Raw genomic sequence first — 27,058 nt, forward strand, 5'->3', positions numbered from 1 at the left:
TATGAGCCTGTCAGCGCACTCTGCAAGCAGGGAGTACATCACTGAGCGGGAGGCGATGCTATGCATATGACCCTGTCAGCACACTCTGCCCAGCAGTGGGTATGTCACTGCAAGGGGGTGGAGCTATGCTTAAGAGCCTGTCACCATATTCTGCTCAGCAGGGAGTACGTCACTGAGCAGGGGTGGGGCTATGCATATGAGCCTGTCAGCGCACTCTGCCAGCAGGGAGTACATCACTGAGTGGGAGGCGGTGCTATGCATATCACCCTGTCAGCGCACTCTGTCACAGGGACGACATCACTGAGCGGGAGCGGTGCTAGGCATATCACCCTTTCAGTGCACTCTGCCCAGTAGGAAGTACGTCACTGAGCGGGGGCGGAGCAATGCATATGACCCTGTCAGCGCTCTCTGCCAGCAGGGAGTACGTCACTGAGCAGGGGGTGGTGCTATGCATATGACCCTGTCAGTGCACTCTGCCCAGTAGGAAGTACATCACTGAGCGGGGGCGGAGCAATGCATATGACCCTGCCAGCAGGGTCATATTAGGAAGGATTTACGGTGATGCGGCACCAGGCGATCACTGCGTCACTACAATGTAAACCCGGCCTAAAGGAACAGAAGAACACTTGGAAACATCGGGGGATTGGGGAGATTAGAATTTGTGGAGTCTTGCAATTTCCCCAACTTCCTCTCACATAATTTCCCCTTGTCTCTCTCACATTATATTTCGGTAGTGACATTTCTCTGCCCCTGGAATTGGTATCTCCAGGAGAACGGGGTCATTCCAACGAGAAGATTCTGTGTGTACTCACTACTTCTTCCTTGTCCTTGGGATATGAACACCGGGATACACTCTGATCTACAGATAAACACAGGAAATATCACAGCCGGGAGAACTGGGAGGCTAAATACAAAAAGAAGAGAAAACCAATACATTTACCATCCTCCCTAAAAAATGACAGCGTGATTGATGGCGACAATAACTCGAAAACCAAAAGAGAAATGAGATTTTAGGACAGTATATTCGGTGCACTCGGATGTGTTTTACAATATTGATGTCTGTATTTATGTATATATTTGTATCACCCTCCACTCACTGTCACATTTTTATTGTGTCTTTTAGTTCCTACAGGATCTTCTCAAAAAATTAGCATATTGTGATAAAGTTCATTATTTTCTGTAATGTACTGATAAACATTAGACTTTCATATATTTTAGATTCAAATACACACAACTGAAGTAGTTCAAGCCTTTTATTGTTTTAATATTGAGGATTTTGGCATACAGCTCATGAAAACCCAAATTTCCTATCTCAAAAAATTAGCATATTTCATCCGACCAATAAAAGAAAAGTGTTTTTAAAACAAAAAAAGTCAACCTTCAAATAATTATGTTCAGTTATGTACTCAATACTTGGTCGGGAACCCTTTTGCAGAAATGACTGCTTCATTGCGGCGTGGCATGGAGGCAATCAGCCAGTGGCACTGCTCAGGTGTTATGGAGGCCCAGGATGCTTCGATAGCGGCCTTAAGCTCATCCAGAGTGTTGGGTCTTGCGTCTCTCAACTCTCTCTTCACAATATCCCACAGATTCTCTATGGGGTTCAGGTCAGGAGAGTTGGCAGGCCAATTGAGCACAGTAATACCATGGTCAGTAAACCATTTACCAGTGGTTTTGGCACTGTGAGCAGGTGCCAGGTCGTGCTGAAAAATGAAATCTTCATCTCCATAAAGCTTTTCAGCAGATGGAAGCATGAACCCACTTTTGAACCAGAAACAGCGGCAGAAGCGCCTGACCTGGGCTACAGAGAAGCAGCACTGGACTGTTGCTGAGTGGTCCAAAGTACTTTTTTCGGATGAAAGCAATTTTTACATGTCATTCGGAAATCAAGGTGCCAGAGTCTGGAGGAAGACTGGGGAGAGGGAAATGCCAAAATGCCTGAAGTCTAGTGTCAAGTACCCACAGTCAGTGATGGTCTGGGGTGCCATGTCAGCTGCTGGTGTTGGTCCACTGTGTTTTATCAAAGGCAGGGTCAATGCAGCTAGCTATCAGGAGATTTTGGAGCACTTCATGCTTCCATCTGCTTAAAAGCTTTATGGAGATGAAGATTTCATTTTTCAGCACGACCTGGCAGCTGCTCACAGTGCCAAAACCACTAGTAAATGGTTTACTGACCATGGTATTACTGTGCTCAATTGGCCTGCCAACTCTCCTGACCTGAACCCCATAGAGAATCTGTGGGATATTGTGAAGAGAAAGTTGAGAGACGCAAGACCCAACACTCTGGATGAGCTTAAGGCTGCTATCGAAGCATCCTGGGCCTCCATAACACCTGAGCAGTGCCACAGGCTGATTGCCTCCATGCCACGCCGCATTGAAGCAGTCATTTCTGCAAAAGGATTCCTGACCAAGTATTGAGTGCATAACTGAACATTATTATTTGAAGGTTGACTTTTTTTGTTTTAAAAACACTTTTCTTTTATTGGTCGGATGAAATATGCTAATTTTTTGAGATAGGAAATTTGGGTTTTCATGAGCTGTATGCCAAAATCATCAATATTAAAACAATAAAAGGCTTGAACTACTTCAGTTGTGTGTAATGAATCTAAAATATATGAAAGTCTAATGTTTATCAGTACATTACAGAAAATAATGAACTTTATCACAATATGCTAATTTTTTGAGAAGATCCTGTATATTCTGTTTTGTAACGGATCTTAGAAGACTATAACAGATCGGCCTCAATTCACTAAACATTATTATTATTATTTTTATTATTATTATTATTCGGTAATGCAGAAAACAGTTGATTCTCCAGATCACCTCCACAAATGCCAATTCACAAAACCGATCACTGCACTAAGGGCTTGATTCCCTAAACTGTGATAACATGTATCACGGACGTTTTTGCGCGCAATCGCGAATTTGTGCGCACAATCACAATTTTTTGGGGGGGAAACGGGCGCGTTTTGTGCAAAAATTTGCGTGCGAGCAAATTCACGATTACGCGATCGCGTGAAAACTGCCATCATATGATTTATCATGGTTTAGTGAATCAAGCCCCAAAAAGTAAAATGATGGGCTAGTGAGATAAATTACCGTCTTGCGTGGTAAATGCCTCAAGAAATTTCAAGAAATTGCAATTCACACAGATTTATGCATTTGATAAACTGGGCAAAAGTTTTTGAAACTTCCCTTCAGCTCTGACCAACCAGTAACTCACACTCTCCATGCGGTAACATTGACAGATGTAGCAGGCAGCCAATAGGGAGAGCCAGACAGCCCTGCTTCTCACCCATTTGGTCCGATACTCTCAAGGGCGGGACTTCAGAATGGAGAACAGGGGAAGGAGACATTTTACAAGGCTTTTCTTAGATGTGCCTATCCATATATATTGGTTTACAGAAGAGCTCCCTCTATTGGCTCAGCAAAAACTCGGTATACAGAGGCGCCAGAGTAGAGTAAAACGTTTTAAAAACCGCTTAAAAGGAGAGGGGGATGTTAAGGTGGACTCACCTCCCTCTTACAAAAAAAGAAAACTCACTTGAGTCTCAATAAAATAGAATTGTCAAGTAATTTATTCAACTCCACAAATGCAACGCGTTTCGCGGGCGTGACCCCACTTCCTCAGGCAAAAATGGGAGCACAACTCAGTGGGTCAAGCAATAAGTTTGAGCGCCTCAGGCAAAAATGGGAGCACAACTCAGTGGGTCAAGCAATAAGTTTGAGCGCCTCTGTGTACACAGAGGCGCTCAAACTTATTGCTTGACCCACTGAGTTGTGCTCCCATTTTTGCCTGAGGAAGTGGGGTCACGCCCGCGAAACGCGTTGCATTTGTGGAGTTGAATAAATTACTTGACAATTCTATTTTATTGAGACTCAAGTGAGTTTTCTTTTTTTGTAAGAGGCAGGTAAGTCCACCCTAACATCCCCTTCTGCTTTTAAACGGTTTTTAAAACGTTTTACTCTACTCTGGCGCCTCTGCATGCCGAGCTTTTGCTGATCTTCTAGTCCACCCTGGGTGGAGGGGTGCATCCCCATCTACTATCTACAGAGAGCGACTTCTTAACCTGAGTGGGGTCAGGTCCTAATGCTCCCCACCTGCATTTAAAGTGGTTGCCTATGGGTAACCCGTGTTTGTGAGTATATATACATAAAATTGTATTGAACTCTTCATTTTACCTGACAATACTGCATCATATTGGGCTCTCGATTCTCTTCTTGTTTTTAAGCATCCCTCTATTGGCTGTTGCAGGGATACACTGGACTGAAAAAAAACGGACTCCTGCACACCACTTGTGGGAAGACTCCCAGCTTCCTGCCTGACCTGCTCCACACACAGCTGGGGAGACTAAAGCTACGTACACACATACGACAACGATCGTTTGTTCTGAACGACGAACGATCTTTTAATTGACGAAAGAACGACCTAGCTTTTAAAGATGTGTAACGATCTGATCGTTTGTTAACGAGCGATCCGGAACAACATCACATACTGTTCCTGGAAGTGACATCATAGGAAGTTCCGCCCGCACGTAACGAGCGGTTTAAAACGTACGTTACGCTGTAAAACTAACGTTACGCATATGACATAACTAAATTTCTATTCCATACTGTCGGCATGTAGTAGAGCATCTAGATAATATAGAGTTGACAACACATACAAAAATACACTTTGTCCTGTTAAAATAAAAATGATGGTATAATCATGTAGTATACAACGTGTCACTGGGCACAATCATAGAACGAACGTTACATCGCAAGGGGAAAATTTAATGTGCTGTGACTATAAAACGAAGTGCGCATGTCTTGCCTACTAACGATGTACTACTTTTACTAACGATCGTCGTTTGAAAAAAATCTGCCAGGACAGATCTTTCGTTTTTAACGATCTAGCTCGTCCATCGTTTGACTTAAAGGGACACTTAAGTCAAACAAAAAAAATGAGTTTTACTCACCTAGGGCTTCCAATAGCCCCCTACAGCTGTCCGGTACCCTCGCCATCTCCCTCCGATCCTCCTGGCCCCGCCGGCAGCCACTTTCTGTTTCGGTGACAGGAGCTGACAGGCTGGGGACGCGAGTGATTCTTCGCGTTCCCAGACACATTAGCACCCTCTATGCTGCTATATGGTATATGATATATGCTATAGCAGCATAGATGGCGCTATTGTGGCCAGGAACGCGAAGAATCACTTGCGTCCCCAGCCTGTCAGCTCCTGTCACCGAAACAGGAAGTGGCTGCCGGCGGGGCCAGGAGGATCGGAGGGAGACGGCGAGGGCACCGGACAGCTGCAGGGGGCTATTGGAAGCCCCAGGTGAGTAAAACTCATTTTTTTTTGTTTGACTTAAGTGTCACTTTAATGATCGTTGGCTGTTTCTTTTTTACGATCGTCGTTTGAAATGATCGGGGTACGATTGTTTCAAACGACTATAGTCGCATGTGTGTACGCACCTTTACCAAGGTTTAATGCATTGAAGCATGTTTTTTTGGTAAATTAGTAACTTCTAACACATGCGGGAAATCTTTGTTAGTTTGGAAAAAAAAGTGTAAAATATTGAATGTGTTTTTTTACTGACCTAAATTATTTTACCAAACTGCTGTGTTTAATCTTGTGTGAAAGGTAGCAAAAAGTCGGCATTAAATTACGTCAAAATTACGTATTTGTAATTACATATGGGCAGAGCTGAGACAAGGTCCTCCAGCACCCAAGGCTGAGATACCAAAGTGCACCCCTCCATCCCTCCCACCCCAGCCGTCACACACTGATTGCTATTACACTAAGAGGCCCCTCCTCCATTCCTCCCACCCCAGCGGTCACACACTGATTGCTAATACACTAAGAGGCCCCTCCCCATCCCTCCCACCCCAGCCGTCACACACTGATTGCTATTACACTAAGAGGCCCCTCCATCCCTCCCACCCCAGCCGTCACACACTGATTGCTATTACACTAAGAGGCCCCTCCCTCATCCTTCCCCCCCAGCCGTCACACACTGATTGCTATTACACTAAGAGGCCCCTCCATCCCTCCCACCCCAGCCGTCACACACTGATTGCTATTACACTAAGAGGCCCCTCCCTCATCCTTCCCCCCCAGCCGTCACACACTGATTGCTATTACACTAAGAGGCCCCTCCATCCCTCCCACCCCAGCCGTCGCACACTGATTGCTATTACACTAAGAGGCCCCTCCCCATCCCTCCCACGCCAGCCGTCACACACTGATTGCTATTACACTAAGAGGCCCGCCTCCATCCCTCCCACCCCAGCCGTCACACACTGATTGCTATTACACTAAGAGACCCCTCCTCCATCCCTCCCACGCCAGCCGTCACACACTGATTGCTATTACACTAAGAGGCCCCTCCTCCATCCCTCCCACCCCAGCCGTCACACACTGATTGCTATTACACTAAGAGGCCCCTCCTCCATCCCTCCCACCCCAGCCGTCACACACTGATTGCTATTACACTAAGAGGCCCCTCCTCCATCCCTCCCACCCCAGCCGTCACACACTGATTGCTAATACACTAAGAGGCCCCTCCCATCCCTCCCACCCCAGCCGTCACATACTGATTGCTATTACACTAAGAGGCCCCTCCATCCTTCCCACCCCAGCCGTCACACACTGATTGCTATTACACTAAGAGGCCCCTCCATCCCTCCCACCCCAGCCGTCACACACTGATTGCTATTACACTAAGAGGCCCCTCCCTCATCCTTCCCCCCCAGCCGTCACACACTGATTGCTATTACACTAAGAGGCCCCTCCATCCCTCCCACCCCAGCCGTCACACACTGATTGCTATTACACTAAGAGGCCCCTCCCTCATCCTTCCCCCCCAGCCGTCACACACTGATTGCTATTACACTAAGAGGCCCCTCCATCCCTCCCACCCCAGCCGTCGCACACTGATTGCTATTACACTAAGAGGCCCCTCCCCATCCCTCCCACGCCAGCCGTCACACACTGATTGCTATTACACTAAGAGGCCCGCCTCCATCCCTCCCACCCCAGCCGTCACACACTGATTGCTATTACACTAAGAGGCCCCTCCTCCATCCCTCCCACGCCAGCCGTCACACACTGATTGCTATTACACTAAGAGGCCCCTCCTCCATCCCTCCCACCCCAGCCGTCACACACTGATTGCTATTACACTAAGAGGCCCCTCCTCCATCCCTCCCACCCCAGCCGTCACACACTGATTGCTATTACACTAAGAGGCCCCTCCTCCATCCCTCCCACCCCAGCCGTCACACACTGATTGCTAATACACTAAGAGGCCCCTCCCATCCCTCCCACCCCAGCCGTCACATACTGATTGCTATTACACTAAGAGGCCCCTCCATCCTTCCCACCCCAGCCGTCACACACTGATTGCTATTACACTAAGTGGTGCCTCAGGGCCCCCAACACCTTAATCTCTAGTTATCTGGCTTGCAGTCACTGCCATGCCTTTTCTTATTTCTCTCTGCTTCAAACAAATTAGGGGAATAAAAGCTGAGTAAGTTGTGCACCCCCTCCTACACTGTGCCCTGAGGCTGGAGCCTCTCTCGCCTCTGACCCGCCCTGCACCCCTTACTACACTGCACCCTGAGGCTGGAGCCTCTTTCACCTCTGCCCGGCTCCACCCTGCCCCCTCCTACACTGCGCCCTGAGGCTGGAGCCTCTCTCGCCTCGGCCCCGTGCCACCTCCTACACTGCGCCCTGAGGCTGGAGCCTCTCTCGCCTCTGCCTCGGCCCCGTCCTCCTCCCCCACCGACACTGCATCCTGAGGCTAGAGCCTCTCTCGCCTCTGCCTTGGCCCAACCCTGCGTATGGAGGTAATAGTGAAAAATTACAGGAAATTTTGCGTAATCTGAATGAGTGGATTACTATCATAACTAGCGGTACTGTTGAGCAAAGTTTGGAACACTCTCCTCGAACTACTCTGTTTTACATTGCCAGATAAGTCTTTTTCTGCACAAACACCACGGAAAGCCCTATTTTCCCAGAGCTGGATATTTCAGCCGAGCACAATGCTGTATTTCACTCCGATAAATTATGCATAGCAGTCACAAAGCTGTGTTTTAGAATATTGAACTAATGTGATATATTCATATGGCCACTACGTTATGCAAAGTTAATCTGCAGCCGAAAGTCTATTTAATGTGACCGGACTGTCAATTTCATACAGGGGGGAATATTTCACAAGGTCAGATTAAAATAATCACTAATGAATATTTTAAAGAATATTAACCTAAAAGAAAAGAAACTTTCACTGAGTTTCTTCGTCTGAACTTTTTCCCTAACTAACCAAAGAAGTTCCATTTAGAGGCCCAACAACAATTCATCATACAGTAGAATTCCTTTATAGGGAGCTCCAAGGGACTGGACAAAGTATACTGTACACTATAGCAGAAATGGTCATATTGAAGCACATAAAGTGTACTATAGTACTGAATCTTAAAGGGAACCTGAAGCGAGTAAAATTATTTAAAATAAACACATGATGTAGCTGCAAATGAATATTACATACTAACCTCCCCGTCAGTTCCTCTCAGAAGCTCACCATTTTCTTCTTACAGTGATCCCTTCCAGTTCTGACCATCTGTGTTTTTATTTGGTCTTTGCGCTGATGCATCTGTTGTCCCCGTTACTTGTTTGTGATCGGCACCAATGAGGAGATTTAGCCCTGTGTGTGTACCTGGATAGTGACTCTATAACAGGTAGAGTGGGGATGAGGCAGAGGCGAGAGAGGCACCGGTCTTGGGCGCAGCAGTGAGGAGGGAAGTGAATGGGAACCGTATTTTTTAAAAAATGAAGCAAATACTTACCTAAGGAGAGGGAAGGCTCTTCCGTCTCCTCTCTTGGTGCTCTCTATCCTGTGCTGGCTCCCCCCCCCCCCCCCCCCCCCCCCGTTTCAATCCCCCACCAAAAGGGTATTTGGAAGTCTTCGGGAGCCGTGTCCTCCCGAAGGCGTGCGGCTCCATACTGCACAGGCGCGAGCGTGAAAGAGACCTTGCTCAGGTGCAGTACAGGGCCACCCTTCTTCAGGAGCACTCGGGCTCCCTGAAGACTTCTGAAGCCTCCTTCGGCCGGGTAAAGCAGTATTTGACTAATTTAGTCAAATAATGCTACCGGGCGAGCCAGCACTGGAACGAGGGGACCAGGAGAGGAGAGGGTAGGTGCTATAAGACCCAGAGCCTTCCCTCTCCTTGGGTAAGTATCTGTCTCATTTGTTTAAATGCGGTTCCCATTCACTTTAAGGTGGTAATTTCCAATCACTGCAGCTGGAGTTGTAGATAATAACACAGTAGAGACACATACCTACCTGTACAGTCCAGCTACTCTCTCATTCCCTGCTGTCAGTTGCTCACGTGCAATTCACCGGCAACCAGTGGTGGGCCGAAATCTCGCATATGTGAAATTTGGCATCGAAATTCGCATTTACGCATCGTAATGCAAAATGTCAGGGAACATCGTAATTAATTTCGTATCTAACAGTAGTATCTCATAATTTTGCACAATTTTTGTTGCATAATTTTACTATTTGCTATGATATTTGCTATTGCTGCCTAAATTGGTGAATATCGTAAGGAGAACATTGGGTACAAGTCAAAAAAATAATTTTTCAAAAAGAACTTTTTTTAGTTTAAAAAACATTTTTTCTTTGCATTTTTAAAATCCATTTTCTCACAAATTACAAGGTCTTTTTGAAAAATTCTTTTTTTGACTTGTACCCACTATTCTGCTTAACATACATATCAATTCTGGTGAAAGTACCATGTAGGGGGGGCTTTGCTATTCACTCCCAAAGTTGGCACGAAATTATGCGAAAATTACACGAAATCTTAGGCGAAAATACGAATCACTTTACGAAATTAGTTGAATTTACAAATCGTAATTACGTATTAGCATAAATGCAAACATTTACGTGAAATTTTGCGTAATCGTAATTAGCTCATTACCATCATCACTGCCGGCAACCACTTGTGTGTGTGAGGAAGAGGACGAGAGACAGCGGGGGAGGCCGACAGGTAGCTGTGTATTATAGACATAGCTGTACATTACAGGATTTACCATATATTTATTTATTTAAGTACTTATATAGCGCTGACATATTCCGCAGCGCTGTACAGAGTATATTGTCTTGTCACTAACTGTCCATCAGAGGAGCTCACAATCTAGACCCTACCATAGTCATATGTCTATGTATGTATCGTGTAGTGCATGTATCATAGTCTAGGGCCAATTTAGGGGGAAGCCAATTAACTTATCTGTATGTTTTTGGGATGTGGGAGGAAACCAGAGTGCCCAGAGGAAACCCACACAGACACGGGTAGAACATACAAACTCCTTGCAGATGTTGACCTGGCTGGGATTCAAACCAGGGACCCAGCGCTGCAAGGCAAGAGCACTAACCACTACGCCACCCTGCTGCCCATATTATAGATGTGGTTGTATATTAATAGACATAGCTGTAAAGTATAGACATAGCTGTATATTATAGACATAGCTGTACATTATAGGAGTTGCCATATATTATAGACGTAGTTGTATATTATAGATACAGCTGTATGATAATCGTGGTGGTTTATTTCCATATATACGGTGCATCTGCCAGGAACGTATTTTATTCCCATGATCCTCCATGTTTTTGTGTGCCTGACTGTCTAGTCATCCAGGTATTAATGTTAGGCCATCTGCTGCTGGGCCGCTGTTCTAATTACTTGTATCATTACGGCTGCCCTTTCCAGTATTTGCAATCGCATAAATTAATCTTTGCGTTGCTGTGCTATAGTTTTATTATTGTATTCTTTGTGTTGATTGGGTGAGCTCAGCAGGGCTGTTTCTGGCTATTTTGGTGCCCCAGCCTGCTGAATAGGAAGATCTTAGCCTACACTCATTCATTTTGCAGCCACAGGTAACAGATTCTTATTGTACATACATAAATTATTTGTCCTCCCAAAAGAAGTCTTAAAAGGATACACATTATTATTAGGCTGTTAAGAATGATGCCTTTGAGTTCCTGAAGGTGGCAGCACTTGTGGACTTTGCATGGACTTCCACTGTCCACCAGCAGATGTCGTACTGGAAACCCTTCAGTTCTTCATCTCACCTGCAGATAGAACCCTGAGAATATTTTGAACAGTTACAGCTTAATTAGTACTGTGATAGCATTAGCCATATGGGCCACTCATGTAATGCTGCAAGACTACATGGAACCCTATATAGCAGCAGGAGTCTTGCAGGCCAAAGCAGAAGACATTAGTTACGTAGTGCTATTCCCAATATAGAGGCATTTGCGTGTCCTGGGAAGTCCAGTCTGTCCTATCGGAGCATTGCTTTATTCATCAGGTTTGGTACTTCTAACTAACCTGTATTCTTTTATAGTAAGCCCCACATCAGAGCGTCTCTCACTCCCCCTCACCTCTCCACAGAACAGAACAGCTGATGAGCACTGTCTGTAGAAAGTATTATTCAGACAATATTCCTAGAAAGTGGGCACCGGTCATTGAAAGAGCACATAGCTCAGTGCTTCAAGTGAACCTGCGGTGTAAACTATCAGCACAGGCAGCAGAAGTTATAACAGTCCAGTGTAGCAGGAAAAAATTCCAAAAAAAATGACCGCTTGTGACATAGTCAAAAGCCGTGCCCCCTTTCTTAAAAAAAATGCCATGGCAGTTTTCTGCTTTTGATAAGTGGGTGGGAGGAGCCTCATAGTGTGGCCTGATAGGTGCTCTGCTTCTACATCTGCCACTAAGCCAGCCTATCACAGAGAGGAGAGGTGAATAGAGAAGTAGTGCAGTGCCAGTTAGTATGCTGCATTCCAGAGCTGCCACAATGCTGCCCTGCAGTCAGCCATTGCTGCATTAGGTAAATAAAACAGGAGGAGCAGTTATAGTAAGTGTCTTCCTGGTTCTTTTTCACTTTGGAATTTACAGCGGAGGTCTTCTTTCAGAGGCTCTTGAAAAATGCAGCCAGCGCACAAACTCCTCCCCCTTTCTCTGCGCAGTGTATCCTTGCTGCATCGAAGGAATTGGCAGCGCTCAGGCTGCAACTGCAATGATTACCAACAAAGGTGTGCAGCGCCCCCCAGAGACTTAAATACACACCTTGAATTCAAATCAGGTGCAAACTATGCACTAGATCTAAAACTAGATAAAATTGAATGCAAACTGATACACATGGATGCAGCTAGCCACAATTACACTTACGTTTTTGTACAAAAATTGAATAGGAGCGCTACCAGTTCCTTCACTGTTCTTTAGAAAATGTGTAGACCATTTATTTATGGCTAGCTGCCCCAGGTTTACGCTATATTTAATTGATGGTTAGGGCAGCACGGTGGCATAGTGGTTAGCTCTCTCGCCTTGCAGCGCTGGGCCCCTGGTTCGAATCCCAGCCAGGGCACTATCTGCAAAGAGTTTGTATGTTCTCTCCGTGTCTGTGTGGGTTTCCTCCGGGCAGTCTGGTTTCCTCCCACAGTCCAAAAACATACAGATAAGTTAATTGGCTCCCCCTAAAAATTGGCCCTAGACTACAGTACTTAATATAGACATATGGCAATAGTAGGGATTAGATTGTGAGCTCCTTTGGGGGACAGTTAGTGACAAGACAATATATATATACTGTACAGTGCTGCGTAATATGTCAGCGCTATATAAATACTAAATAATAATAATAATAATAATGGTTAGTGGTTAGGTCTCTTCAGTGAGGACCCTTCAGCGTGGTGGAAGGGTCTAGTACTTCATAATCTGCACGCAAACTGTTTATTGGAAGCTAACGTCCTCCACTTGCTGCATCTGTTTTGAATGCAAGTTGTGTAATCTGCCCATGTTTTGGGCTCTGCACATCTATGCAGCTGGTCCATTCGGGTGCAGCCTGCATTTGGAAGCGCTGCCATCTCCTCCTGTTGTACCTTTGCTCCAAGCCACTCTGCAGAGAATAAATCTCATACTTTTCTGTGCTTGTACTCTCAGTCTCTCACGCCCTTTATGACAGATCGCCCCATAGACAGTGCAGTATAAATAGCACCTAATGATCCCCTATGGAACTGTTGGCTGTGAGAGTTTGTCCTAAAGATGGCAATAAAAAAGTACAAGTTCAAGGATGCGAGACTGCGAGAGCGATCGGGGAATTGGGGGGCGGGGGGGGGAGGGGAGGAGCTGCAGCCTCTAACAAGTTATGCGTTATACGAAATTGGCTGTTTTTGTTTAGAAAGCCAGAGCTGGAGAAACAGCTGGACCGAGACCCCTGGCGCCGCGGGCTTCCAATCAACGCTCTGTGCAGATGGCAGAGGCTCCGCATTCGCTGGCCTGCCACGTTTGGCCGTAGTTGGAATTATTGAAGGATGAGTAGAAGCATTAGCTTGTCTGTGCCAGACAGAAGAGCAGAGGAGACGGCATCATTTAGGCCTGCTAGGAGAGCGCCCTCTCATCCTTCAAATTCTCAGAGACCTTATTGCATTAATAAACATTGACATTTCATCCACTTAGGCCTTTTCTTAAGGGGACTCCCAGCAACGCAACCATATTTCTCCAAACCACAGGGTGAAAGTATTACATTAATGGAATCCATTCTCGGTAATGTAAGCATTTAAAGGGATAGTAGGACATATTTGTTAGCGAGGTCACATGACGTGCCAGTGTTGTCAGGCCTGCAATGTAACAGTCCTTTGTGTGACATTCAGATTATTACATCCACATTTTCTCTATTGTCAGGGGTAGATTAAATATCAAAATTTCAGAGAGATCCAGATGTAAAACATAAGCTGCTGCAATAATTGAATCCTGTACCTCCTTTCCAGAATAAAATAAAACATTCTCACACTTAAAGTGGACGTGAACTCTTGCACAGGACACGAGGAAAACAGAGAGAAATACACCCTGTGTGTATTCAGAGAGAAGAGCCCGCCTAATTCCCCCTCATCTTCAAGTAATCACAAGTGTCATTTGATCTCTCAGCTGCATCAGCACAGAAATGTGTCAGTCCTTGGCAGACTGAAAGCATGAAAGCAGGAAGTAGACACACTGCTGATGTATTGCAGGATTTGTATCAGTTGCAACAAAGAAATGTTTTTCTGTAAAGGTTATTATTGCTGTTGTTTATCTTTTAGAGCAGAGAGGAAGTTCTGAGTTCAGGTCCACTTTAATAATAGTCACACTGCTAATTTATGATAAACTCGTATCATTTTAATTTACTTCAGATGACACTTATTGGGATTCCCCTTTAAAGGGGAACTGAAGTAAGAGGTATACGGAGGCTGCCATATTTATTTCCTTTTAATCAATACCAGTTGCCTGGCAGCCCTGCTGGTCTATTTCTCTGCAGTAGTGTCTGAATAACACCAGAAACAAGCATGCATCTAGTCTGGTCAGATCTGACTTACCGTTACCGTGAATGTTTACCGCTATCAAAATAAAAAAGTCAGATACTCACCTATGGAGAGGGAAGGCTCGGTCCTTATGAGCCTTCCCTCTCCTCTCCCGGTGCCCGGTCCCGCGCAGGATCCCCCGTGGCAGTATTCGACCAGTTCGGTCAAATACTGCCACTTCCACAGCTGAAGGGAGCTTTCGGAAGCCTTCGGGAGCACTCGGGGCTCCCGAGGACGGGCCGCTTCATACTACGCATGCGTGAGCGTCCTCTATGACACACTCGCGCGTGCGTAGCATGGAGCGGCCCGTCTTCGGAAGCCTGAGTGTTCCCGAAGACCTCCGAAGTCCCTGCGGCGGCGGACGCGAACGGGGGAGCCAGCGCAGCACCGAGGGCACCGGGAGAGGAGAGGGAAGGCTCATTAGGACCGAGCCTTCCCTCTCCTTAGGTGAGTATCTGACTTTTTTATTTTGATAGCGATACCCATTGGCTTTAAAGTCTAAAACGCCTGATCTGCTGCATGCTTGTTCAGGGGCTATGGTAAATAGTATTATAGGCAGAGGATCAGCAGGGCAGCCAGGCAACTAGTATTGCTCAGATGGAAATAAATATGGCAGCCTCCATATACCTCTCACTTCAGTTGTCATTTAACCCCTCTGGCGGTTTAATTCCCGCGGCTGCGCGGCCGCGGGAGGTTTTTTTTCACCTTTTTTTTTTTTGCATGTAGCTAGCCTAGCGCTAGCTACATGCTTTCCCCCTCCCTGCGGCATCCCCCCGTATGCTCCGATCGCCACCGGCACCGCTTGCCCATAAGAAAATCCCGTTCTGAACGGGATTTCCTTGAGGGCTTCCCCCATCGCCATGGCGACGAACGGAGTGACGTCATCGACGTCATGACGTCACAGAGAGTCCCGATCCACCCCATAGCGCAGCCTAGCGGCGATTGGCCAGGCTGTGCAAGGGGTATGCGGGGGGGGGGCCTGTATCCGCGGCGGGTAGCGGCGCATCGGCGGCGGGCGGCGGCGATCATTATGCACACGCAGCTAGCAAAGTGCTAGCTGCGTGTTTGAAGAAAAAAATTTGTAAATCGGCCCAGCAGGGCCTGAGCGGCACCCTCCGGCGGCTTACCCCGTGTCCAGCACGGGGTTACCGCCAAGGAGGTTAAGTAAAAAAGGAGGCAATGCCATAAAAAAATAAAACAAGAATACATTTAAAAAATTGCTAAAAGCACCAAGTTTAGCACTCATCTGCAATCATTTCTGATGTTGAAAATTACCTCTCCACATCTACATTCACTAATTGTCACAGATATAAATAAACTCAGTAAGTGGGAGGAAAAACAACAAAACAGAAAACAAGTTTTCTTTCTTTGCCAGGCAGTAAAGACTATAAATATAATGTAGTTTTGTTTTTTTCCAAAGATAAAGCGGACCTGAACTCAGAACTTCCTCTCTGCTGTAAAAGATAAGCACCAGCATAATAACCTTAAAGAAAAACATCTCTTTGTTACAGCTGATAGAAATCCTGCAATACATCTGCAGTGTGTTTACTTCCTGATTCATGGAAGCAGACATAGGGTTAGCATCTACATATTAGCTGCTCTACCGAGGCAGCCAGCTGACACAGCTGAGAGATCAAATTACGCTGGTGATTAGTTACAGATGAGGGGGGATTAGACAGGCTAAACTCTCTAAATACATACAGGGTGCATTTCTCTGTTTTCCTTCTGTCCTGTGCGAGAGTTCAGGTCCACTTTAAAGAATTGTCGTCACTTATCGCTAGCCATTGTTGTAATTGGATAAGGTACAAGGGGGCTGATGGACTCAGCAGCAGTAAACCTGCCCATGTACAGGTGGCACAAAGTAAGTTTACTGGTCGGTACAAATGACAGGGGGGAGTGTACATTACCCCATTAGCACATTGCACGTTACCAGGGCTATGCGCACATTGCTATGGTAAAGCGTGGTGCACTCACGGTATATGGCGGGTTACCATAACAATGCCCGTGATACCAGGGTAATGCCTGCACACTGCAATTTTAACCACTTCGCATCCAGACCTTGTTTCCCACTTATGGAGCAGAGCAGCTTTGACAGTTTAGCTATGTCCCTATCTAATCAGAAATAACTTTATCCCTACTTATGACACAGAAATGAAATATATATTGTTTTTTCAAGACAAACTAGGCTTTCATTGTATGCCATTTTTTCCCGCGAAATATTTTGTTTTCTAATAATTTTAATGGGAAAACAAGAAAAAAAATAGAAAAAAACACATTTTTTTTCTCAGTTTCACCAATTCCAGTTTAATAATAAAAAGTGCTACTGTAGATAAAAAACACAAATTTCGTTTTGCTATTCTTACCGCTTATCACAAAACTTAGATTATGTTTCTGTCACAATTTATGTTGAAGATATTTGATTCTGAAATAATGCTACAGAGTGTATTTTTCACTAAGAACTGAGAAAATAAAAGTATTTTTAATGGTAAAAATCAATCTCATTAGCTCAGGAAACTTATATTCCCGTTCACCAATTAGTGCTGCAGCAGATAGTGCCAGAAATGTGCACACGAGCAAGCCCAACCCTGCACAGCACTGCTTCTGCTACAAGACGTATATCTACTGACTCGTGGCTTAGATGAAGTCACAAAGGACGTAGACAGTGGTGCTCATCTGGATTCCGGATATCCGGGAAACCCGGATATTCGACCATTTTTCAGCTATCTGATCCGGATTCCCGGATTCCGGATTTCTGTAGAAATCCGGATAGCTATCTGCGGATATTTGGTCGCATAAAGCAGATATCCGTGGATATTGCGGATATCCGGATACGAAATACTGTAACTAAGGAGATGACATCCTGGAGCCAATCAGAGGGCTCCCAGCAGAAGCCCTAGCAACCAATCACAGAGGGAAACCCTGGCCATCCCCACCTGACCTCATTGAGCCAATCAGAGGGCTCCCAGCCTAAGCCCTGGCACCCAATCACAGAAAGGAACACTGGCCAGCCCCCCTGTATAATAAGGAGGACTGCCATGATGAGACATATTGTCCTTGCTTGCTGAATGCTCACTGAGAGACATGCTCCAGTGCTGCTGGCCTAGCAAGGGCTGTACACAGTGATAAGCTGTTCAGTGATTAACCCCTTCACTATCAATACACTATTGCTATATTGTTAATTAGCTTGATTTCATAGTGTGACAGTCAGAGTGTGTGCTCCAGTGCTGCTGCAGCTGCTATGTGTCTGTGTGTGTGCTGTGCACAGACCAGGCCAGCTATTAGCCTTAGCTAGCTACAGTATACGTTAGGTTAGGGATTAGGGGATAGGATTACTGTTTTATTGTGTAGTTAGTACTGTAGTACTGCAGTCAGTGCTAGTAGTTGTTAGAGTAGTAGTACTACTGTGTTAGCTTTCTACAGAACTGCTGTGCTGTGAGCAGTGCCAGTGTGACAGTTAGTGTGCACTAGTGTTGGGCGAACACCTAGATGTTCGGGTTCGCGAACGTTCGCCGAACATCGCCGCGATGTTCGGGTGTTCGACCCGAACTCCGAACATAATGGAAGTCAATGGGGACCCGAACTTTCGTGCTTTGTAAAGCTTCCTTACATGCTACATACCCCGAATTTGCAGGGTATGTGCACCTTGGGAGTGGGTACAAGAGGAAAAAATAATTTAGCAAAAAGAGCTTATAGTTTTTGAGAAAATCGATTTTAAAGTTTCAAAGGGAAAACTGTCTTTTAAATGCGGGAAATGTCTGTTTTCTTTGCACAGGTAACATGCTTTTTGTCGGCATGCAGTCATAAATGTAATACATATAAGAGGTTCCAGGAAAAGGGACCGGTAACGCTAACCCAGCAGCAGCACACGTGATGGAACACGAGGAGGGTGGCGCAGGAGGAGAAGGCCACGCTTTGAGACACAACAACCCAGGCCTTGCATGAGGACAAGAAGCGTGCGGATAGCAATTTGCGTTTTGTCGCCATGCAGTCATAAATTTAATACAGATGAGAGGTTCAATAAACAGGGACCGGAAACGCTAACCCATCACAGATGTTCATTGTTCATGTTACTTGGTTGGGGTCCGGGAGTGTTGCGTAGTCGTTTCCAATCCAGGATTGATTCATTTTAATTTGAGTCAGACGGTCTGCATTTTCTGTGGAGAGGCGGATACGCCGATCTGTGACGATGCCTCCGGCAGCACTAAAACAGCGTTCCGACATAACGCTGGCTGCCGGGCAAGCCAGCACCTCTATTGCGTACATTGCCAGTTTGTGCCAGGTGTCTAGCTTTGATACCCAATAGTTGAAGGGTGCAGATGGATTGTTCAACACAGCTATGCCATCTGACATGTAGTCCTTGACCATCTTCTCCAGGTGATCGGTGTTGGAGGTGGATCTGCACGCTTGCTGTTCTGTGTGCTGCTGCATGGGTGTCAGAAAATTTTCCCACTCCAAGGACACTGCCGATACCATTCCCTTTTGGGCACTAGCTGCGGCTTGTGTTGTTTGCTGCCCTCCTGGTCGTCCTGGGTTTGCGGAAGTCAGTCTGTCGGCGTACAACTGGCTAGAGGAGGGGGAGGATGTCAATCTCCTCTTTAAAGTCTCCACAAGGGCCTGCTGGTATTCTTCCATTTTGACCTGTCGGACTCTTTCTTCAAGCAGTTTTGGAACATTGTGTTTGTACCGTGGATCCAGAAGGGTATAAACCCAGTAATTGGTGTTGTCCAGAATGCGCACAATGCCTGGGTCGCGTTCAATGCAGTCCTAGGCTGAAGAGGTCATAGCCTAGGGTCACAAAAACCTGTTTATTTGGGCTATTTCAATGGTAGTGATGGTGACGTACATAAATCTCAGCCATGGCCGTTAGCAACGTCTGAATTTCACGAAATGTCTCATGCAGGTAGAAGACATATTGTTAGACTTGGATTCCAAAGATGGGGTCCCTACATCTCTGCAAACCAGAGTTACAGGGGTCCAAAATTGGTAAAATCCCCCATAGACTTTCATTGCCTCCCTATTTCACTTTCCAAAATCTCACTTCTTTTCAAAGGGCAATGGCTCAGCAGTACCAAATTTTCTAGCATTGTAGAGACCCTTAGGGGGAACATGACTGGTGAGTTTCGGGCCCCTAGGCCAAAGAGGTCATAGCCTAGGGTCACAAAAACCTGTTTATTTGGGCTATTTCAATGGTAGTGATGGTGACGTACATAAATCTCAGCTATGGCCGTTAGCAACGTCTGAATTTCACGAAATGTCTCATGCAGGTAGAAGACATATTGTTAGACTTGGATTCCAAAGATGGGGTCCCTACATCTCTGCAAACTAGAGTTACAGGGGTCCAAAATTGGTAAAATCCCCCATAGACTTTCATTGCCCCCCTATTTCACTTTCCAAAATCTCACATCTTTTCAAAGGGCAATGGCTCAGCAGTACCAAATTTTCTAGCATTGTAGGGACCCTTAGGGGGAACATGACTGGTGAGTTTCGGGCCCCTAGGCCAAAGAGATCATAGCCTAGGGTCACAAAAACCTGTTTATTTGGGCTATTTCAATGGTAGTGATGGTGACGTACATAAATCTCAGCTATGGCCGTTAGCAACGTCTGAATTTCACTGATTGTCTCATGCAGGTAGAAGACATATTGTTAGACTTGGATTCCAAAGATGGGGTCCCTACATCTCTGCAAACTAGAGTTACAGGGGTCAAAAATTGGTAAAATCCCCCATAGACTTTCATTGCCTCCCTATTTCACTTTCCAAAATCTCACATCTTTTCAAAGGGCAATGGCTCAGCAGTACCAAATTTTCTAGCATTGTAGGGACCCTTAGGGGGAACATGACTGGTGAGTTTCGGGCCCCTAGGCCAAAGAGGTCATAGCCTAGGGTCACAAAAACCTGTTTATTTGGGCTATTTCAATGGTAGTGATGGTGACGTACATAAATCTCAGCTATGGCCGTTAGCCACGTCTGAATTTCACGAAATGTCTCATGCAGGTAGAAGACATATCGTTAGACTTGGATTCCAAAGATGGGGTCCCTACATCTCTGCAAACTAGAGTTACAGGGGTCCAAATTTGGTAAAATCCCCCATAGACTTTCATTGCCTCCCTATTTCACTTTCCAAAATCTCACATCTTTTCAAAGGGCAATGGCTCAGCAGTACCAAATTTTCTAGCATTGTAGGGACCCTTAGGGGGAACATGACGAGTTTCGGGCCCCTAGGCCAAAGAGGTCATAGCCTAGGGTCACAAAAACCTGTTTATTTGGGCTATTTCAATGGTAGTGATGGTGACGTACATAAATCTCAGCTATGGCCGTTAGCAACGTCTGAATTTCACGAAATGTCTCATGCAGGTAGAAGACATATTGTTAGACTTGGATTCCAAAGATGGGGTCCCTACATCTCTGCAAACCAGAGTTACAGGGGTCCAAAATTGGTAAAATCCCCCATAGGCTTTCATTGGGCCTACTATTTACCGTTCCAAAATCTCACACCATTTCAAAGGGCAATGGCTCAGCAGTGGCAAAACTCACCAGTCATGATCTCCCTAAGGGTCCCTACAATGCTAGAAAATTTGGTACTGCTGAGCCATTGCCCTTTAAAAAGATGTGAGATTTTGGAAAGTGAAATAGGGAGGCAATGAAAGTCTATGGGGGATTTTACCAATTTTGGACCCCTGTAACTCTGGTTTGCAGAGATGTAGGGACCCCATCTTTGGAATCCAAGTCTAACAATATGTCTTCTACCTGCATGAGACATTTCGTGAAATTCAGACGTTGCTAACGGCCATAGCTGAGATTTATGTACGTCACCATCACTACCATTGTAATAGCCCAAATAAACAGGTTTTTGTGACCCTAGGCTATGACCTCTTTGGCCTAGGGGCCCGAAACTCACCAGTCATGTTCCCCCTAAGGGTCCCTACAATGCTAAAAAATTTGGTACTGCTGAGCCATTGCCCTTTGAAAAGATGTGAGATTTTGGAAAGTGAAATAGGGAGGCAATGAAAGTCTATGGGGGATTTTACCAATTTTGGACCCCTGTAACTCTGGTTTGCAGAGATGTAGGGACCCCATCTTTGGAATCCAAGTCTAACAATATGTCTTCTACCTGCATGAGACATTTCGTGAAATTCAGACGTTGCTAACGGCCATGGCTGAGATTTATGTACGTCACCATCACTACCATTGAAATAACCCAAATAAACAGGTTTTTGTGACCCTAGGCTATGACCTCTTTGGCCTAGGGGCCCGAAACTCACCAGTCATGTTCCCCCTTAAGGGTCCCTACAATGCTAGAAAATTTGCCACTGCTGATCAATTGCCCTTTGAAAAGATGTGAGATTTTGGAACTGTAAATAGGAGGCCCAATGAAAGCCTATGGGGGATTTTACCAATTTTGGACCCCTGTAACTCTGGTTTGCAGAGATGTATGGACCCCATCTTTGGAATCCAAGTCTAACAATATGTCTTCTACCTGCATGAGACATTTCGTGAAATTCAGACGTTGCTAACGGCCATGGCTGAGATTTATGTACGTCACCATCACTACCATTGAAATAGCCCAAATAAACAGGTTTTTGTGACCCTAGGCTATGACCTCTTCGGCCTAGGACTGCATTGAACGCGACCCACGCATTGTGCGCATTCTGGACAACACCAATTACTGGGTTTATACCCTTCTGGATCCACGGTACAAACACAATGTTCCAAAACTGCTTGAAGAAAGAGTCCGACAGGTCAAAATGGAAGAATACCAGCAGGCCCTTGTGGAGACTTTAAAGAGGAGATTGACATCCTCCCCCTCCTCTAGCCAGTTGTTCGCCGACAGACTGACTTCCGCAAACCCAGGACGACCAGGAGGGCAGCAAACAACACAAGCCACAGCTAGTGCCCAAAAGGGAATGGTATCGGCAGTGTCCTTGGAGTGGGAAAATTTTCTGACACCCATGCAGCAGCACACAGAACAGCAAGCGTGCAGATCCACCTCCAACACCGATCGCCTGGAGAAGATGGTCAAGGACTACATGTCAGATGGCATAGCTGTGTTGAACAATCCATCTGCACCCTTCAACTATTGGGTATCGAAGCTAGACACCTGGCACAAACTGGCAATGTACGCAATAGAGGTGCTGGCTTGCCCGGCAGCCAGCGTTATGTCGGAACGCTGTTTCAGTGCTGCCGGAGGCATTGTCACAGATCGGCATATCCGCCTCTCCACAGAAAATGCAGACCGTCTGACTCAAATTAAAATGAATCAATCCTGGATTGGAAACGACTACGCAACACTCCCGGACCCCAACCAAGTAACATGAAAAATGAACATCTGTGATGGGTTAGCGTTTCCGGTCCCTGTTTATTGAACCTCTCATCTGTATTACATTTATGACTGCATGGCGACAAAACGCAAATTGCTATCCGCACGCTTCTTGTCCTCATGCAAGGCCTGGGTTGTTGTGTCTCAAAGCGTGGCCTTCTCCTCCTGCGCCACCCTCCTCGTGTTCCATCACGTGTGCTGCTGCTGGGTTAGCGTTACCGGTCCCTTTTCCTGGAACCTCTTATATGTATTACATTTATGACTGCATGCCGACAAAAAGCATGTTACCTGTGCAAAGAAAACAGACATTTCCCGCATTTAAAAGACAGTTTTCCCTTTGAAACTTTAAAATCGATTTTCTCAAAAACTATAAGCTCTTTTTGCTAATTTTTTTTTCCTCTTGTACCCACTCCCAAGGTGCATATACCCTGTAAATTTGGGGTATGTAGCATATAAGGAGGCTTTACAAAGCACGAAAGTTCGGGTCCCCATTGACTTCCATTATGTTCGGAGTTCGGCTCGAACACCCGAACATCGCGGGCATGTTCGGCCCGAACCCGAACATCTAGATGTTCGCCCAACACTACACGTGACCCGTTCGGCCAATCACAGCGCTAGCCGAACGTTCGGGGAACGTTCGGCCATGCGCTCTTAGTTTGGCCATATGGCCGAACCCGAACATCACCCGAACAGGGTAATGTTCTGCAGAACCGGAACAGTGGCGAACACTGTTCGCCCAACACTAGTGTGCACTTGTGTCTTCTCCTCTGCTGTCTGACTGTCACTCGGCACGTGTCACGTCGCAGTGTGAGGGTCACACTGTAGTCACTTCCTGTCTGAGTCAGGACTGAGTCAGCCACTTACATACCTTATATTTAACTCTTTCAGGCAGAGAAAGAAAAAAAAGGAACACAGCCTAGTTATTTGTGTGCTAAGCACTGTACATACATATCTCATCATGTCACACGTCACTTCGGGTATCCTTTAAATTTGCCCGCGAGCTGTAATTATTGGCCTCTCATCAGGGTAGGTGCACACATAACATAACATGAAATGCTGTGTTTTATGTCATGTTTCATTTTATGTTGTGTGCGTTTTTTGTGCGTTCTTGCTGCGTTTATGGTGTGTTTGCGTTAGCGGGGTTTTTTCTACCAAAGATGAGTTTTTCAAGCATTTAGCGTGCGTTTTAATGCATTTGCGGTTCGCATATACAAAACATTTTGTATGCGTTTTTTTATTGCGTTCTCTTCATTTACTATAGCTAAAGTGACAACTTAAAAGAGAAGGGGATGTATCTTCATCCCACAACCTGTGTGCTATTTGGAAGCACACCTCTGCATATACGGTATATGTATAAGACAAGACAAATAACATTTATATCGCACTTTTCTCCTGGCGGACTCGAAGCGTCAGAGCTGCAGCCGCTAGGGGCGCTCTATAGGCAGTAGCAGTGTTAGGCCAGAGCTGCAGCCACTAGGGGGCGCTCTATAGGCAGTAGCAGTGTTAGGCCAGAGCTGCAGCCACTAGGGGGCACTCTATAGGCAGTAGCAGTGTTAGGCCAGAGCTGCAGCCACTAGGGGAGGCTGTATAGGCAGTAGCAGTGTTAGGCCAGAGCTGCAGCCACTAGGGGGAGCTCTATAAGCAGTAGCAGTGTTAGGCCAGAGCTGCAGCCACTAGGGGCGCTCTATAGGCAGTAGCAGCGTTAGGCCAGAGCTGCAGCCACTAGGGGGTGCTCTATAGGCAGTAGCAGTGTTAGGCCAGAGCTACAGCCACTAGGGGGCACTCTATAGGAAGTAGCAGTGTTAGGCCAGAGCTGCAGCCACTAGGGGCGCTCTATAGGCAGTAGCAGTGTTAGGCCAGAGCTGCAGCCACTAGGGGGCGCTCTATAGGCAGTAGCAGTGTTAGGCCAGAGCTGCAGCCACTAGCAGGAGCTCTATAGGCAGTAGCAGTGTTAGGCCAGAGCTGCAGCCAGTAGGACACGCTCTATAGGCAGTAGCAGTGTTAGTGAGACTTGCCTAAGGTCTCCTACTGAATAGGTGCTGGCTTACTGAACAGGCAGAGCCGAGATTCGAACCCTGGTCTCCTGTGTCAGAGGCAGAGCCCTTAACCATTACACCTTCCAGCCACCACTGGCGTGCTTCCAAATAGCACACGGGTTGTAGGATGGTGATACATGCCCTTCTCTATCAAGTTGTCACTTTAGCTATGGACTACTGAAAGGGCCCGAAGAAAATTCAATTCTCAGAGCTAGTCTTTGCAAAGAGTGCACTCCAGGCCTGTGAATATAATTTATACACATTACAAGTTCCTCATTTAGTCAGCCATAGTGGTTTTATGGGTGGATTTTTTAAATGTCAGTGATTTTTGTACGCAGATATTGATAATAAATTGTTTTGTTATACAGTAGAATTGCTCTGTGCTCCCTTACCTTTGGTATTGTGGTATCTATATATATAAAATCGGATGTATGTGTGTGTGTGTGTGTGTGTGTATGTGTGTGTGTGTGTGTGTATGTGCCGCGATCACGCGAAAACGGCTTGACCGATTTGAACGAAACTTGGTACACAGATCCCTTACTGCCTGGGATGATATGTTCTGGGGGTCTCGCGGCCCCCCTGCACACGTGGGCGGAGCTAAAAACAGCAAATCAGATTCCACCCATTCAAGTCAATGGAAAAAATGTAAAAGACTGCCATTCTCACAGTAATCAAGCCAGAGTCCCCACACTTGGCACAGTTGGTCACTTGGTGACCGAGGTTGCAAATCCAGGAAAAGGGGGTGGAGCATAAAACAGCCAATCAAATTTCAGCCGTTCATTTTAAATGGGTAAATGTAAACGGCAGCCATTCTTAGACTGTTAATCGCAGGGTTCTCAAACTTGCCACAGTTGGTCACTGGGTGAATGCGATTAATATTCAAGAAAATGGGTGGAGCCTATAACAGCCAATCAAAATTCACCTATTGATTTTCAAGGGGAATATTTGAACTGCTGCTATTCTTACACTGTTAATGGCAGAGGCTTCAAATTTGCTACAGTCGGTCATTGGGTGACTGGGGTCCAAATTCACTAAAGGGGCGGGGCCACATACAGCCAATCAGATTTCCTTGGTGGATAAACTGCTTCCATTCACACATTTTTGATGCCAGGAACCTGACAGCTCACAAACTTGGTCATTGAGTGACTGTGTGTCAAGGTTTCAAAAAGTGGGCGGAGCCAAAAGAACTTTTACTGGGAAAATATAAACTGCAACCATTTTTAAACCGTTAATGGCAGGGTTCTCAAACTTTGCACAGTTGGTCATTGGTTGACAGATTAAGATTTTGGAAGGTGGGTGGAGCCTACAACAGCCAATAAAAATTCACCTTTTGATTTTCAAAGGGAATATTTCATCTGCTACCATTCTCTTATACTGGTAAAAGCAGATGCCTCAAACCTGGTACAGTTGGTCACTGGGTTACTAGGGTCCAAATTCAGGAAGGGGGCGGAGCCACAAACAGACAGATTTGTTTATTTTTCAATGGGAATATACAAAGTATTGATACCAAGGACCCCAAAGCTGATAAACTTGATAATTGAGTGACTGTATGTCAAGGTTAGAAAAAAAGTGGGCGGTGCCAACGACTTCATTTTTTACATTGCAGGGTTCCCAAACTTTACACAATTGGCCACTGGGTGACTTGGATGAATATTCAGAAATCTGGGTGGAGCCTACAACAGCCAATCAAAATGTACCTATTGATTTTCAAGGGGAATATTCACATTGCTACCATTCTTACACTGTTAGTGGCAGAGGCCTCAAACCTGATACAGTCAGTCATTGGATGACTGGGGTCCAAATTCACTAAAGGGGTGGAACCACAAACAGCCAATCAGATTTGTTAGATTGATTTCAGCCATTCTGTTATTGGCAGGGTTCTCAAACGTGACACAGTTGGCCACTGGGTGACTGGGATATAATATTCAGAAAAGTGGGTGGAGCCTACAGCAGCCAATCAAAATTCACCTTTTGATTTTCAAGGGGAATATTTACATTGCTGCCATTCATGCTCTCTTAATGGCAGAGGCCTAACATCATAAACTTGGTCATTAAGTGACTGTATGTCAAGATTAGAAATAGTGGGTGGAGCCAAAAACAACTAACTTTTTACATGGGGAAATGTAAACTGCAGTTTTTCTTACACTGTTAATGACAGGGTTCTCAAACTTCACACAGTTGGTCACTGGGTGACTAGGATTAATATTCGGAAAAGTAGGTGGAGCCTACAACAGCCAATCAAAATTCACCTATTGATTTTCAAGGGGAATATTGAAACTGCAGCCATTCTCACACTGTTAATAGCAGAGGCCTCAAACCTGCTACAGTCAGTTGTTAAGT

This window comes from Hyperolius riggenbachi, chromosome 3, assembly GCF_040937935.1.
Source record: "Hyperolius riggenbachi isolate aHypRig1 chromosome 3, aHypRig1.pri, whole genome shotgun sequence".
NCBI classification, from domain to species: domain Eukaryota; kingdom Metazoa; phylum Chordata; class Amphibia; order Anura; family Hyperoliidae; genus Hyperolius; species Hyperolius riggenbachi.